The sequence below is a fragment of the Triticum urartu genome, chromosome 2 (genome assembly GCF_003073215.2).
Source record: "Triticum urartu cultivar G1812 chromosome 2, Tu2.1, whole genome shotgun sequence".
NCBI classification, from domain to species: domain Eukaryota; kingdom Viridiplantae; phylum Streptophyta; class Magnoliopsida; order Poales; family Poaceae; genus Triticum; species Triticum urartu.
In genome coordinates, this window is record NC_053023.1 from 710,371,235 (window position 1) to 710,388,391 (window position 17,157).

The 17,157-nt window shown below is 38.2% G+C and overlaps 1 long non-coding RNA gene across 1 annotated transcript; it reads right to left on the reverse strand.

The window, feature by feature from the left end:
* Positions 1 to 13,163: 13,163 nt before the first annotated feature.
* LOC125534261 lies at positions 13,164 to 16,875 on the reverse strand. The gene is made up of 4 exons (XR_007294436.1): positions 16,740 to 16,875; positions 16,294 to 16,429; positions 15,114 to 15,235; positions 13,164 to 14,113 (listed from the first exon to the last, which is right to left on the reverse strand). It is a non-coding gene; the product is annotated as an uncharacterized LOC125534261 (long non-coding RNA).
* Between the last annotated feature and the right edge of the window lie 282 nt (positions 16,876 to 17,157).

Sequence of the window (17,157 nt, forward strand, 5' to 3'; positions counted from 1 at the left end):
ACCTAGGGCAATTTGAGGAAGCCCATTATTGGAATATACAAGCCGAGTTCTATAATGTAAAATTCCCACTAGTATATGAAAGTGACAACATATGAGACTCTCTATATGAAGAACATGGTGCTACTTTGAAGCACAATATATGAGACTCGCTATATCATGGTGCTACTTTGAAGTACAAGTGTGGTAAAAGGATAGTAGCATTGCCCCTTTTTATTTATTTTCTTTTTTGGGGCCTTCTTTTTTTCTTTGGCCTTTCTCCTTTTTTTATTGGGACAATGCTCTATTGAATGATGATCATCACACTTTTATTTATTTACAACTCAATGATTACAACTCGATTCTAAAACAAAGTATGACTCTATATGGATGCCTCTGGCGGTGTACCGGGATATGCAATGAATCAAGAGTGACAAGTATGAAGAAATTATGAACGGTGGCTTTGCCACAAATACTTATGTCAACTACATGATCATGCTAAGCAATATGAACATGATGAATGTGTCATGATGAACTAGATGGTGGAAAGTTGCATGGCAATATATCTCGGAATGGCTCTGGAAATGCCATAATAGGTAGGTATGGTGGCTGTTTTGAGGAAGTTATGGTAGGTGTATGATACCAGCGAAAGGTGCGCGGTATTAGAGTGGCTAGCAAAGGTGGAAGGGTGAGAGTGCGTATAATCCATGGACTCAACAATAGTCATAAAGAACTCATATACTTATTGCAAAAATCTAGAAGTTATCAAAGCAAAGTATTACGCGCATGCTCCTAGGGGGATAGATTGGTAGGAAAAGACCATCGCTCGTCCCCGACCGCCACTCATAAGGAAGACAATCAATAAATAAATCATGCTCCGACTTCATAACATAACGGTTCACCATACGTGCATGCTACGGGAATCACAAACCTTAACACAAGTATTCTTTAAATTCACAACTACTCAACTAGCATGACTTTAATATTATCACCTCCATATCTCAAAACAATTATCATGCTTCAATCTTTTCTTAGTATTCAACACACTCAAAAGAAAGTTTGACAAATCTTGAATACCAAGCATATTATTATTAAGCAAATTACCATGCTATTAAGAGACTCTCAAAATAATCTAAGTGAAGCATGAGAGATCAATAGTTTCTTTAAAACAAATCCACCACCGTGCTCTAAAAGATCTAAGTGAAGCACATAGAGCAAAATTATAACACTCAAAAGATATAAGTGAAGCACATAGAGCAAAATTATCTAGCTCAAAAGATATAAGTGAAGCACACAGAGCAAAACTACTTAGCTCAAAAGATATAAGTGAAGCACATAGAGCAAAACTACTACGCTCAAAAGATATAAGTGAAGCACATAGAGTATTCTATCAAATTTTAATTCATGTATGGCTCTCTCAAAAGGTGTGCACGGCAAGGATGATTGTGGCATACTAAGACACAAAGACACAAATAATACAATACGCTCCAAGCAAAACACATATCATGTTGGTGAATAAAAATATAGCTCCAAGTAAATTACCGATGGAAGTGGACGAAAGAGGGGATGCCTTCCGGGGCATCCCCAAGCTTTGACTTTTTGGTGTCCTTGGATTATCTTGGGGGTGCCATGGGCATCCCCAAGCTTAGACTCTTTCCACTCCTTGTTCCATTATCCATCAAAAGAATTCACCCAAAACTTGAAAACTTCACAACACAAAACTCAAAATAGAAAACTCGTGAGCTCCGTTAGCGAAAGAAAACAAAAGACCATATCAAGGTACTGTAATGAAATCATTCTTTATTTATATTGGTGTTAAACCTACTGTATTCCAACTTCTCTATGGATTATAAACTATTTTATTAGCCATAGATTCATCAAAATAAGCAAACAACACACGAAAAACAGAATCTGTCAAAAACAGAACAGTCTGTAGTAATCTGTAGCTAGCGCAAGATCTGGAACCCCAAAAATTCTAAAATAAATTGCTGGACGTGAGGAATTTATCTATTAATCATCTTCAAAAATAATTAACTAAATAGCACTCTTAAAATAAAAATGACAGCAATTCTCGTGAGCGCTAAAGTTTCTGTTTTTTACAGCAAGTTCAACAAGACTTTCCCCAAGTCTTCCCAACGGTTGTACTTGGCACAAACACTAATTGAACACAAAAAACACAATCAAAACAGAGGCTAAATAATTTATTTGTTACTAAGCAGGAGCAAAAAGCAAGGAATAAAAATAAAATTGGGTTGCCTCCCAACAAGCGCTATCGTTTAACGCCCCTAGCTAGGCATAAAAGCGAGGATAGATCTAGGTATTGCCATCTTGATTCTTAATTCTTTTAGTGATGTTATTCTCGAATCCGGGAGGTTCCTTACGTTTCCCTTCATATTCAGAGATCTTGAGATCTAAAGAATCCAACCGCTTATTGCAAAGAGTAATTAACATATTCATGCGGTGAAGATTTCCGCTAACGCTCTTAAGAGGTTCAAGAGATTTTTGTAAAATCTTAGTTACTTCGCAAATTTTCTCAAAAACTTGCGTTTCCTCTTGGGTATGATGGGGCCCCTTTTGTTGAGGTAAAGTTCCTACTATACCTTCCATAATTTCATGTGCGATACTGGGATCAATTTCAATAAAATTGCCTTTGGCAACACAATCCAAAAGTTGTCTATGAGATATATTAAGCCCAACATAAAAATTGCAAAGCAAAATTCTGAAATTTACTTCTAGGGTGCATTTACGATAAGATTCCATTATTCTAAACCAAGCATCCTTTAAGTTTTCTCCTTGATTTTGTTTGAAGTGAAGGACTTCAAACTTGGGAGACATAGGAGCAGAAAGAGGACTAGTCATGACGACAAGCAAACAAACTAGCACGCGAGCAAACAAGAGGCAAATAGAGAGGGAGGATAGAGAGAGAGGGCGAATAAAATGGCAAGGGTGAATTGGGGGGAGAGGAAAACGAGAGGCAAATGGCAAATAATGTAATGCGAGAGATAGGGATTGTGATGGGTACTTGGTATGTTGACTTTTTGCGTACTCCCCAGCAACGGCGCCAGAAATCCTTCTTGCTACGTCTTGAGCTTGCGTTGGTTTTCCCTGAAGAGGAAGGGATGATGCAGCAGAGTAGCGTAAGTATTTCCCTCAGTTTTTGAGAACCAAGGTATCAATCCAGTAGGAGCCCATGCTCAAGTCTCTCGTACATGCACAAAGCGATAGCTACTCGCAACCAACACGATTAGGGGTTGTCAATCCCTTCACGGTCACTTATGAGAGTGACATCTGATAGATATAATATTTTTTGGTATTTTTGGTATAAATATGCAAAGCAAAAAGTAAAAGCAAAGTAAAAAGCAAAGCAAGATTAAAGTGATGGAGATTGATATGATGAGAATATACCCGGGGGGCATAGGTTTCACTAGTGGCTTCTCTCAAGAGCATAAGTATTCTATGGTGGGTGAACAAATTACTGTTGAGCAATTGACAGAATTGAGCATGGTTATGAGAATATCTAGGCATGATCATGTATATAGGCATCACGTCCGTGACAAGTAGATCAAAACGATTCTGCATCTACTACTATTACTCCACTCATCGACCGCTATCCAGCATGCATCTAGAGTATTAAGTTCAAAACAGAGTAACGCCTTAAGCAAGATGACATGATGCAGAGAGATAAATTCATGCAATATGAAATAAACCCCATCTTGTTATCCTCGATGGCAACGATACAATACATGCCTTGCTGCCCCTTCTGTCACTGGGTAAGGACACCGCAAGATCGAACCCAAAGCTAAGCACTTCTCCCATGGCAAGAACTACCATCTAGTTGGCCAAACCAAATGGATAATTCGAAGAGACTTGCAAAGATAACCAATCATACATAAAAGAATTCAGAGAAGATTCAAATATTATTTATAGATAGACTTGATCATAAACCCACAATTCATCAGTCTCAACAAACACACCGCAAAAAGAAGATTACATCGAATAGATCTCCACAAGAGAGGGGAGAACTTTGTATTGAGATTCAAAGAGAGAGAAGAAGCCATCTAGCTACTAACTATGGACCCGAAGGTCTGAGGTAAACTACTCACACTTCATCGGAGGGGCTAGGATGATGTAGAAGCCCTCGGTGATGACGGCCCTCTTCCGGCGGAGCTCCCGAACAGGCCCCAAGATGGGATCTCATGGATACAGAAAGTTGTGGCGGTGGAATTAGGTTTTTGTCTCCTCTTCTGATCGTTTGGGGGTATGTGTGTATATATAGGAGGAAGAAGTACGCCGGAGGAGCAACGAGGGGCCCACGAGGCAGGGGGCGCGCCCTAGGGGGCCGCCCCCACCCTCGTGACCACCTCTTTTGTTCCTTGGAGTAGGGTCGAAGTCTCCTGGATCACGTTCGGTGAGAAAATCACGTTCCCGAAGATTTTATTCTGTTTGGACTCCGTTTGATATTCCGTTTATCCGAAACACTGAAATAGGCAAAAAAAAACAGCAATTCTGGGCTGGGCCTCCGGTAATAGGTTAGTCCTAAAAATAATATAAAAGTGGAAAATAAAGCCCAATATAGTCCAAAACAGTAGATAATATAGCATGAAGCAATCAAAAATTATAGATACGTTGGAGACGTATCAAGGGCTAGCAACATCATCAGTCTACCAACTAGCAATCTGTTTGTATCATCTTCATGCTCATGCCCATATGGGCACATACAAGCTACTAAGATTAGGTCAAAATATCACAAATCCAGGCGCTCAAGTTATCTCCAACCTATAATCCAACTCATAATATCCAAGATGATACACTAGTCCACCAATACCACATTCAAGCTAATCATACTATGCCTACATAAATCCAATATGTCTCAGGTTGATCATGCAACACCTTAAAGTTCTTGAGTTTCAAGCTCATGTGAAAATATCACAAATCCAAGTTCCTAATCTCAAATTTAACTCCGACCTAAAATACATGCAAATATATCATTGAACCTAACACAAACAACATTTCTATTACTTGATATCTTTGTTTTCTTTCAACTATTTCAATCCAAGATGATGTAATAGTCCATCAATTTTCACAATCATGTTGAACATATTATACTCATATAAATCCAATATATCTCCAATTGATCATACTGCACCCTAAAGTTCTCCAGTTTCAATTTCTAAAGGTGTGCATCTAGTACAAATCATAACTACGATCCAACCAAGCCCAGTACCATGGTTATCTAAGTCCAGTATAAAGCAAGCTTCCACTAGATGACAATAGATTCAAAAATTAAAAGTTATTTATCAACCAGATTTGTTTCAAGATCACAATCACCTAAGTAAATCCAAACTCTTCCAAGGTTATTGAAGATCTATTTATCCACCAATATAATATCACTTCGTAAGTCCTACCATCCTCCTACTACTGCATCTAAAGGAGCACAAACACATAATAAAACCAAGATCAACTGCTCCAACAAGGCTCATACCACCGAAATTGTCATCTATTCTAATTAATCCAAATCATCCTCCCATGATGATCTTGTACTCGTAACATTCTTGGGGATGGCTAGTAAAATCATCAAAGTCTAGCAACTATGATCCATTTGTATCATCTTCATACTCATGTCCATATGGGGCACATACAAGTTACTAAGCTTAGGTCAAAATATCACAAATCGAAGTGCTCAAGTTATCTCCAACCTATAATCCAACTAGTAATATCGAAGATGTTCCAATAGTCCACCGATACCACACTCATGCTAATCATACTATACCTATATACATCCAAAATATCTCAGGGACCATGCTACACCCTAAAGTTCTCCAAATCCAAGCTCATGTGAAAATATCACAAACCCAAGTGCCCAATCTCAAGTTTAACTCCGACCTAGAATCCAAGCAGATATATCATTGAACAACATTTCTATTACTCCAATATATTTGTTTTCTTTCTACCATTTCAATCCAGGATGATGTAATAGTCCATCAATTTCCACAATCTTGTTGATCACATTATACTCATATAAATCCAATATATCTCCAATTGATCATAATACACCCTAAAGTTCCCAACTTTCAATCTCTAAAGGTGCACATCTAGTACAAATCATAACTATGATCCAACCAAGCCCACTATCATGGTTATGCAAGTCTAGTATAAAGCATGCTTCCACTGAATGACTATAGATCCAAAAATTAGAAATTATTTATCCACCAGATTTTTTTCGAGATCACAATCACCTAAGTAAATCCAAACTATTCCAAGGTTATTAAAATTATCCACCAATATAATATCACTTTATACTCCTCCTACTACTGCAGATAAAGGAGCACAAACACATAATAAAAGCAAGATCAGCTTCCTCAAAAAGGCTCATACCACTGAAATTGTCATCTATTATAATTAATCCAAATCAACCTCCCATGATCTTTACTCGTAACATTCTTGGGAGACTAGCAAAACCATCAAAGTCTACCAACTACGACCCGTTTGTATCATCTCCATGCTCATATGGAGCACATACTAGCTACTAAGATTAGGTCAAAATATCACAAATCCAAGTGCTCAACTTATCTTCAACCTAGAATCAAACTAGTAATATCCAAGACCATCCAATAGTCCACCAATACCGCATTCATGCTAATCATTAGTATTATATATAAATCCAATACATCTCAGGTTGATCATGCTACATCCTAAAGTTCTCCAGTTTCAGGCTCATGTCAAAATATCACTAATCCAACTGCCCATTCTGAAGTTTAACTCCGACCTAGAATCCAAACAGATATGTCAATGAACCTAACACAAACAACATTTCTATTACTCCAATATATTTTTTTACTTCCTACTATTTCAATCCAAGATGATGTAATAGTCAATCAATTTTCATGAGAACATATTACACTCATATAAATCAAATATATCTCTGATTGATCATACTACACCCTAAAGTTCTCCGGTTTCAATTCTAAGGGTGTGAATATAGTAATAATCATAATTATGAGCCAACCATCTTCTCGCCATCCCCAATCGCCATCCCCTCAACGCTTGGCTCCAAGTACAATGAATGACGCCAATGACAGTCCGCTCCCAACAACGTTTTCATCACTTCCGCCATAACTCATGTGCAATCCGCTCCTTGCCAGTCCAACCGGCATCCCTTACCTGGCTTCGAGTTGCTATGTGCGATGCCTCAATCCCACATCTCATGTTTCCCTGCTGGGTGCCGCCATAGCCACACAGGCAGTCGGCACCGCAATGGCTAACCCACGAGACACAGCCCGAGAGCACGACGTTACCTACTGCCAAGGCCAAGGACGCACGGCGGGAGAATGTGTGATGCCGGATCAAGTCAGTGGCACGGAAGCCGCAAACAAGGGAAGGACACCAAGCTGAATTTGGCAGGAAATGAACAATGCACGAGAGGTGTGGGAGAGGGTGAGAACTCTATCAGCCGCATCGGGCTTTGCGCCAAGCCGTTGCGGCAATGTCGATCTTCAGGCAATCGAGTAAAGCTTCTCATGTGCTATCTCATCACTCCTCTGAAACTACCCCGGCCTCCACTGGATTACTATAGATCAAAAATTAGAAGTTATTTATCCACTAGATTATTTTTCAAGATCACAATCACATAAGTAGATCCAAAAATCTATTTATTCACCAATATAATATCACTTCAAAGTGATACCGTCCTCCTACTATTGCATCTAAAGGAGCACAAACACATGATAAAAGCAAGATCAGCTGCTCCAACAAGGCTCATACCATTCAAATTTTCATCTATACTAATTAATCTAAACCATCCTCTCACGATGATCTTGTACTCGTAACATTCTTGGGGAGGGCTAGCAAAATCATCAAAGTCTACCAATTATAGTCCGTTTGTATCATCTTCATGCTCATGTCTATATGAGGCACATACAAGCTACTAAGCTTAGGTCAAAATATCACAAATCCAAGTGCTCAAGTTATCTCAAACCTATAATCCAACTAGTAATATCCAAGATGATCCAATAGTCCACCAATACCACATTCATGCTAATCGTATTATACCTATATAAATCCAATACATCTCAGGTTGATCATGCTACACTCTAATGCTCTCTAGTTCCAAGCTCATGTCAAAATATCACAAATCCAAGTGCCCAATATCAAGTTTAACTCCAACCTAGAATCCAAGCAAATATATCATTGAACCTAACACAAACAACATTTCTATTACTCCAATATCTTTGTTTTCTTTCTACTATTTCAATCCAAGATGATGTAATAGTCCATCAATTTTCACAATCTTTCTCATCTCATATTATACTCGTATAAATCCAATATATCTCCGATTGATCATGCTACACCCTAAAGTTCTCCAGTTTCAGTCTCTAAAGGTGTGCATCTAGTAGTAATCATAACTATGATCCAACCAAGCCCACAATCATGGTTATCTAAGTCTAGTATAAAGCAAGCTTCCACCGGATGACTATAGATCCAAAAATTAGAAGTTATTTATCCATTAGATTTTTTTCAACATCACAATCACCTAAGTAAATCCGAACAATTCCAAGGTTATTTAAGATCTATTTATCCACCGGTATAATATCACTTCATAAGTACTACCATCCTCCTCATACTTCATATAAAGGAGCACAACCACATAATAAAAGCAACATCAGCTCCTCCAACAAGTCTCATACCACTAAAATTGTCATATGTTCTAATTAATCCAAATCATCCTCCCATGATCTTGTACTCGTAACATCCTTGGGGAGGGCCAAGTCTACCAACTCCGATCCATTTGTATCATCTCCATTCTCATATCCATATGGGGCACATACAAGCTACTATGCTTAGGTCAAAATACCAAAAATCCAAGTGCTCGAGTTATCTCTAACCTAGAATCCAAGTAGTAATATCCAAGATGATCTAATAGTCCACCAATACCGCAATCATGCTAATCATACTATACCTATATAAATTCAATATATCTCAGGTTGATCATGCTACACCATAAAGTTCTCCAGTTTAAAGCTCATGTCAAAATAACAGAAATCCAAGTGCCCAATCTCGAGTTTAACTCCAACCTAGAATCCAAGCAGATATATCATTGAACCTAACACAAACAACATTTCTATTACTCCAATATCTTTGTTTTCTTTCTACTATTTCAATCCAAGATGATCTAATGGTCGATCAATTTTCACAGTCATCCTAATCATATTACACTCATATAAATCGAATATATCTCTGATTGATCATACTACACCCTAAAGTTCTCCAATTTCAATCTCTAAAGGTGTGAATCTAGTAGTAATCATAACTATGATCCAACCATCTGCCCACCTTCCCCAATCGCCATCCCCTCGACGCTTGGCTCCAAGTACAATGAATGACGGAAATGACAGTCCACCCCAACAACCGTTTTCATCCCTTCCGCCATACCTCATGTGCAATCCGCTCACTACCAATCCGACCGGCATCCTTTGCCTAGCTTCGGGTTGCTATGTGCGATGCTTCAATCTAACATCTCATTTTTCCCAGCTGGCGCCACCATAGCCACACAGGCAGTCGGCACCGCAATGGCTAACCCACAAGACACAGTCCGAGAGCATGATGTTACCTACCACCAAGGCCAAGGATGCATGGTTGGAGAACATGTGATGCCGGATCAAGTCAGTGGCCCGGAAACCGCAAACAAGCGAAGGACACCAAGCCAAATTGGTGGGAAATGAACAATGCACGAGAGATGTGGGAGAGGGTGAAAACCCTGTCAGCCACATCCGGCTTTGCACCAAGCCGTTGTGCCAATGTTGATCTTCAGGTGATCGAGTAAAGCTTCTCATGTGCTTTCTCATCACTCCTCTGCAACTACCTCAGCCTACACTGGATTACTATAGATCCAAAACTTAGAAGTTATTTATCCACCAGATTTGTTTTCAAGATCACAATCATCTGAGTAAATCCAAACAGTTCCAAGGTTATTAAAGAAATATTTATCCACCAATATAATATCACGTCATAACCACTATCCTCCTACTACTACATCTAAAGGAGCACAAACACATAATAAAAGCAAGACCAACTGCTCCAATAAGGCTCGTACCACTAAAATCATCATCTATTCTAATTAATCTAAACCATCCCCCCATATGATCTTGTACTCATAACATTTTTGAGGAGTGCTGGCAAAATCATCAAAGTATACCAACTACAATCCGTTTGTATCATCTCCATGCTCATATCCATATGGGGCACATACAAGCAACTAAGCTTAGGTTAAAATATGACAAATCCATGTGCTCAAGTTATCTCCAACCTAGAATCCAACTAGTAATATCCAAGATATCCAATCCACCAATACCGCATTCATGCTAATCATACTATACCTATATAAATCCAATACATCTCAGGTTGGTCATGCTACACCCTAAAGTTCTCTACTTTCAACCTCATGTCAAAATATCACAAATCCAAGTGTCCAATCTCAAGTTTAACTCTGACCTAGAATCCAAGTAGATATATCATTGAACCTAACACAAACAACATTTCTATTACTCCCATATCTTTGTTTTCTTCCATCAATTTGCACAATCATGCTGATCATATTATATTCATATAATCCAATATATCTCTGATTGATCATACTACACCCTGAAGTTTTATAGTTTCAATCTATAAAGGTGTCCATATAGTACAAATCATAACTATGATCCAACAAAGCCCACTATCATGGTTATCTAAGTCCAGTGTAAAGCAAGTTTCCACTGGATGACTATAGATCCAAAAATTAGAAGTTAATTATCCACAAGATATTTTTTCAAGATCACAATCATCTAAGTAAATCCAAACTGTTCCAAGGTTATTAAAGATCTATTTTATCCACCAATATAATATCAGTTCATACGTCCTACCCTCCTCCTACTACTGCATCTAAAGGAGCACAAACACATAATAAAAGCAACATCAGCTGCTCCAACAAGGCTCGTACCACTGAAATTGTCATCTATTTTAATTAATCCAAATCATCCTCCCATGATGATCTTGTACTCGTAACATTCTTGGGGAGGGCTATCAAAATCATAAAAGTCTACCAACTACGATCTGTTTGTATCATCTTCATGCTCATGTCCATATGGGGCACATACAAGCTACTAAGCTTAGGTCAAAATATCACAAATCCTCAAGTTATTTTTAACCTAGAATCCAACTAGTAATATCCAAGATGATCCAATAGTCTACCAATACCGCATTCATGCTAATCATACTATACCTATATAAATTCAATATATCTCAAGTTGATCATGCTAAAGTCTCCAGTTTCAAGCTCTTGTGAAAATATCACAAATCCAAGTGCCCAATCTCAAGTTTAACTCCAACCTAGAATCCAAGCTGGTGTATCATTGAACCTAACACAAGCAACTTTTCTATTACACCAATATCTTTGTTTTCTTCCTACTAATTCAGTCCAAGATGATGTAATAGTTCATCAATTTTGACAATCATTCTGAACATATTACACATTTAAATCCAATATATCTCTGATTGACTATGGACAGGGGTGCGAGGAAGCTTGTTGTTTGTTCTTGTTGTTCTTGTTGTTGTTGTTGTGTGGACCTAGCATAAATCATAACTATGATACAACCAAGCTCACTATCATGGTTATCTAAGTCCAGTATAACGCAAGCTTTCACTGGATTGATATAGATCCAAAAATTAGATGTTACTTATTCACCAGATTTTTTTTCAAGATCATAATCATCTAAATAAATCCAAACTATTCCAAGGTTATTAAAGATTTATTCATCCATCAATATAATATCACTTCTTAAGTACTACCCTTCTCCTACTACTGCACCTAAAGGAGCACAAACACATAATAAAAGCAAGATCAGCTGCTCCAACAAGGCTCATACCACTGAAATTGTCATCTGTTCTAATTAATCCAAATCATCCTCCCATGATCTTGTACTCGTAACATTCTTAGGGAGGGCTAGCAAAATCATCACCATGCTCATATTCATATGGGGAACATACAAGCTACTAAGCTTAGGTGAAAATATCACAAATCCAAGTGCTCTAAGTTATCTCCAACCTAGAATCCAACTAGTAATATCCAAGACCATCCAATAGTCCACCAATACCGCATTCATGCTAATCATACTATACCTATATATATCCAATACATCTCAGGTTGATAATGCTACACGCTAAAGTTCTCCAGTTTCAAGCTCATGTCAAAATATCACAAATCCAAGTGTCGATTCTCAAGTTTAACTCCAACCTAGAATCCAAGCAGATATATCATTGAACCTAACACAAACAATATTTCTATTACTCCAATCTTCTTGACTTTGACTCTTTTTCTAATTTAGGATCGGCACACAAGTGCTCTACTTTGTGTTGGCCCTCGACACTGTTACTCGCACAGCCTTTGAAGCTTGCCAGGCTTCGCCTTCCCTCCGCTACCACATTCACCAGTTTCTTCGACTCTCTTACCTTGTCTACCGACTCTTTGTGGCATCATCGTCTCGGTCACATGTGTGGTGATTGCGACTAGTTTTCGGTGAGTGCTCATGATCCTACACTTCTTGTCCACCTTTCAACTCGTGGTCAAACTCTTCTTTATGTCGATTATCACTGTGATGACTAAGTACATTGCCTTTGTGAAGGTTCATCATAGTGGGTTTCTTATGTCTGATCTTGGTCCTCTTCGCTACTTCCTAGGGATTGAGGTTTCTTCTACCTCTAATGGCTTCTTTATCAAGCTCATCATCACCTGTGGCTTTCCCACCTCGTTCATTACCTGAGACTACCTCACCTGGCTCATCCCCTAAGGCTTCCCTAGTGATTCCCACTCATCCTCTTCTCTACTACACTGGTCATCCGTGTGTTGTGGATTTTTCTGATGAGCCATCTCCCTCGACCGTGTTGCTTTGCCCTCCACTATATGCTCTGTCGCATTGTTGTCGCTGCTAGGATGGTGGAAAACTCAATGGTGCCGATGCCTTCCACGCGATATCGCTAGAGGCTTCATCCTCTCAAGTTGCATCCACAGCCGGAGGGAGGGGACATTTCCACCATGGCTGCTAGCATTCCCTCTCTCAGATCATGAAGAGTATGGAAGTGAGACTAAGAGAAATACCGGAAAGGAGACAATTACTAGCGCATTAGGGGAATGAGACCCAAACATAAATGTTGAGATGCCCACTACCAAAATGGTTGGGTGTATTCTTCTCGAAAGTGGGCCACACTTTTGATGCAAACAAGACGGCATGGGATATAATCATACTATATCAAGCTCAAATAATGCATCATCTACTACTAGACATGATGGGCACATCGATCCATGTAGTGATTTTCATGACAGTTATCATCTGGATACTCAATACAACAGCAGTTGCCCGAGCTTGCCATCAAACATGCTCGCCGGAGATGTGGCCAATGTACAGGGACGGTCAGATTAAGCGTTTTAGCAAGCATGTGGTGGCAGTAGTGTGGATGCTCCACATAGTTGTAGCTTGCCGGGTTTGACCACACGCCAAAGATGCAGCTAGCCTTCAGCCTACATCGGTTTACAATAGTATGCCTCCTCTTACTACTTCATATGGAAAATTGCAGTATTGAGTTGATTTCTCTTGCCCAAGCAATTGCAGTTTGTATTGAAAGTATGCTTCTCTGGCCCCACACAAATAGTTTAGTTTCTTTTAGGGCTAATAAAGAAAATAGCTTCAAAGTTTACCACGTTCATAATAATCATGCAGCTATTTGGTGAGCAGATATGTAGAAGTAGACTACTCGAAATTGGTGTGGTCTGCGTGCAAAATCCTAAAGGTCGTGCTACATCTACTTCAAATAAGTTTTACTTAATTAATACACTAACTTTTTTAGAAAAATTAGCACATTGTGATGTAGTTTAAACACAGTAATATGAGGGGATGCACTGAAGCCAGGAAAAACTAACAAATTGATGTTTGAAGATAAAAGACCCAGTTGCCTTGATTTCATCTGGACCAGAGGAAGGTTAGCTGTAGTACCATGCATTTTCCTCCACACAAACAATTGCCTACTCAAAGTGGTTCCCTCGATGTCCATTAGGTTGAACGCTGGATGGGATACACAATCTACTTCTGTGAGTTCGGTAAAAAAAATCCTGCATGACAGCCAACACTAGTTATATTGCAAAAATACTGAATTTGTATTTCCTTTTAACAAAGATCTCAACCGTAAAATATTCATCAGGTTTGGAGGAATATTATCTGAAGTACTATGTAAGTGACACTGTATTGGTAATTAAATTAATATGGATCATTCGTTATTTCGAGATTCAAGCAATAGTCCACTTTATTTATGTATTCTCTTGCATTATCTGTGATTATGAAATTAATATGATACCTTATTCTCTTCTGACATTTTTTGCATGTTTATGTACTGCTTTGTTTATATCTCTTCTCAAACTTATATATAGTACCAACTTTAGAAATATAATGTGGGTGCATAACAATAATTTTTTAGATCAAGCAAGCCAGTAAAGTGTGTAAGTTTATCAAATATACTTATTCTGGAAACATTCATATCTGCTTGCCATCAGAATATTTACCTCTATGTTCGTGCTACAATCTGATTTAACTTTTTATCGGTTAAGTCCAACTTAGCACCCCGCAACAAAATCAGATTTTTCTAAATTATTGCTACCATGCCAACTTTAGTTTAATTCAAAAATAAAGATATAACTACTGTTGATTGTTGTGTTTCTTCTTTGCAACTTTACCCTTCTTAGTTTACTCACAACAAAACTATATATGAACTTATTTTTTCTCAGTTACTCGGGCATCATAAAAATGACATGCACCCATATTGCATTGCAGTCTTAAATTGAGTTTTTTAAGTGAAAATCAGTAGGGAAGGCCACTACTGAGCCAATTTCAGATTTTAATGGATACTGTACAGATGGTATGGTGAAAGTTCCAGATAATTCAAGTTAGCCAATTTGATATTCACTCTTTGTGCTCTGATTAGCGAGATGAGACAAAGTTAAGTCTATACGGCACATGACATTACTAATTTTTCTTAATATCTAAGACAAATATGTTGATCACTTTGTAGTTAATTGATAATTTTAATTGATGTATGAAAGAAAAATAAGTGCTCACATTATACTTGATTGTCAAGACATAATCTTGATGGTAGCCCATCTTCAAGTCTTAGTACTCAATCTTACACCAGTTTCCTTTGTTGTTGTTCCCCTTGCAGATTTCCTATGGAGGTCAAAATCCTGCATGGAGCCACCATTTTTTCAGTTCATGAACCTGCACTTCTGGATTACATATATAACAAAGGAAATATGCAGTTGATCTAATTATCTATACTTCCATTTCTTATAATAGTTTGCCACAACCCTTTTCTAAGACAAAAACGTGATATTCTTCTTTTTCCTCGCAACGCTGAGCAATAATAACCACCATAAGGGTATGCTTATAAGGCATATTCCCTTGATGATAATTCAAGAGTTAATGTTTCTTTTCTTAAATGACGAGAGAACAGAAAACCAAATTTAGGATGTCTTTGTTTTTGCCGGCTTCTATAAAGAGACTATAGTGCATATGAACAACATGATTACATGCCTTCTACTATGTCGTCACCTATACTTATGGTTCTCTTTCCCTTGAAGGTTATTTCTACTGTTACGAGACCATAGTGCTCACATATTGGATGTAATAACATCTTATATTATGGGACAGACGGAGTATTTATCAAGCTTCAGTCATCCCATAGGCTTTGAGGTAAGTTTATAATGTTATTTATTTGTTCTCACTTCTCAGGCATATAATCCTAGTTTTTGGAGAAACACACATAATCCAAACCAGAACCGTCTTATGCTAGATTGTGTTGTGCAAATGATGGGAGCTATATCGAGGGGGGTTATCTAGATGGGATTATAGTTCACTTAGAAATCTGAGATTATTTGCCTCTAGAAATGAACATCGGAACATTAGCACCATGCATTTCTTTCCACAAAATTATAACTCAATTTTTTTAGGATCATATAGAAGAACGGTGGAGCTTCTTAAGCGGAGAGCTAAGCAATCAAGCAGTAGTATATCTGGTAGGTAGGAAGATGAGTTGCTGCTTCGGTAGTGGAAAAAATAACTGACAGAAACCATGAATTTGTTAATCAAGCAACCATGTTAAGTAAACAAAACCCCTCTTTTATCTGGTAGGCAGGAAGATAGGTTGGTGAATAGTACTGCAAAAGAACTAGGAAATAATGCAAAAAACAACCTGATAATATTGTACTATGTAATTGACAGAAGCGGGCAAGCATTTCCATACCTGATGATTTCATGAACCTTTTATACCACATTGTAGGAGTGTAGCTTTCAGACCAAACACCTTATAAGCGCAGTTCCAGATGAGAAAAATTGTGTCGTAATTTAGGTGCACTGATTTTTAATATTGGAGTTGAGACCTGTCATGAGCAGAGTTAAGACATAATCTATTCCATTAAAAACATATTTCCTGTTTTGGTCAGTACAATTTCATTATCACAGCCGAGGCCTGTCTTGAACAGAGTTAAGGCATAATCTATTCCATTAATCAAATGACCTTTTTTTCCTATTCTGCTCAATACAATTTGATGACCACAGTTGCATATACTAGCAATTTTGATCAACACAAAATTTCTGGAGATTAGAGCAATTATGCAAGAAGAAAAGGAATGGAAATATTAATGATTTGAAAAATAAACAAAGCAGGATCAAAAGAGACGTCACACTTACATAGCGATTGCTTCTGCAGCTAATATCTTCTGTCACAATCATCATAGCACCAGAATGCACTTGATCATAGTGCACTCCATGTGAACTTGAGATCCTCGGCAGTTGATACAAATGCTCAAAGATTGCCCCTTTTGATGAACCCAAACCGAAGTACATATCCCCAATCCATGCGGCTGCACATAACAAGTGGAATTTAGAAGGAAATCGCTGGACCGCATAGCCATAGGCAGGCAGGGAATGGCTGACTGAACATTTTACTTGTCCGGTCATCCCAGGGCATTGCATGCTACTGAGCTATGCAGTTTACCCAGTAAATTAACCAACCACACACAATTGGGCAACAGATCAGTGGAAGAACAACTGCTGCATAAACCAGGAACCACACAGCTGTTGCATTGCCATCAGTTACCAAATGGTG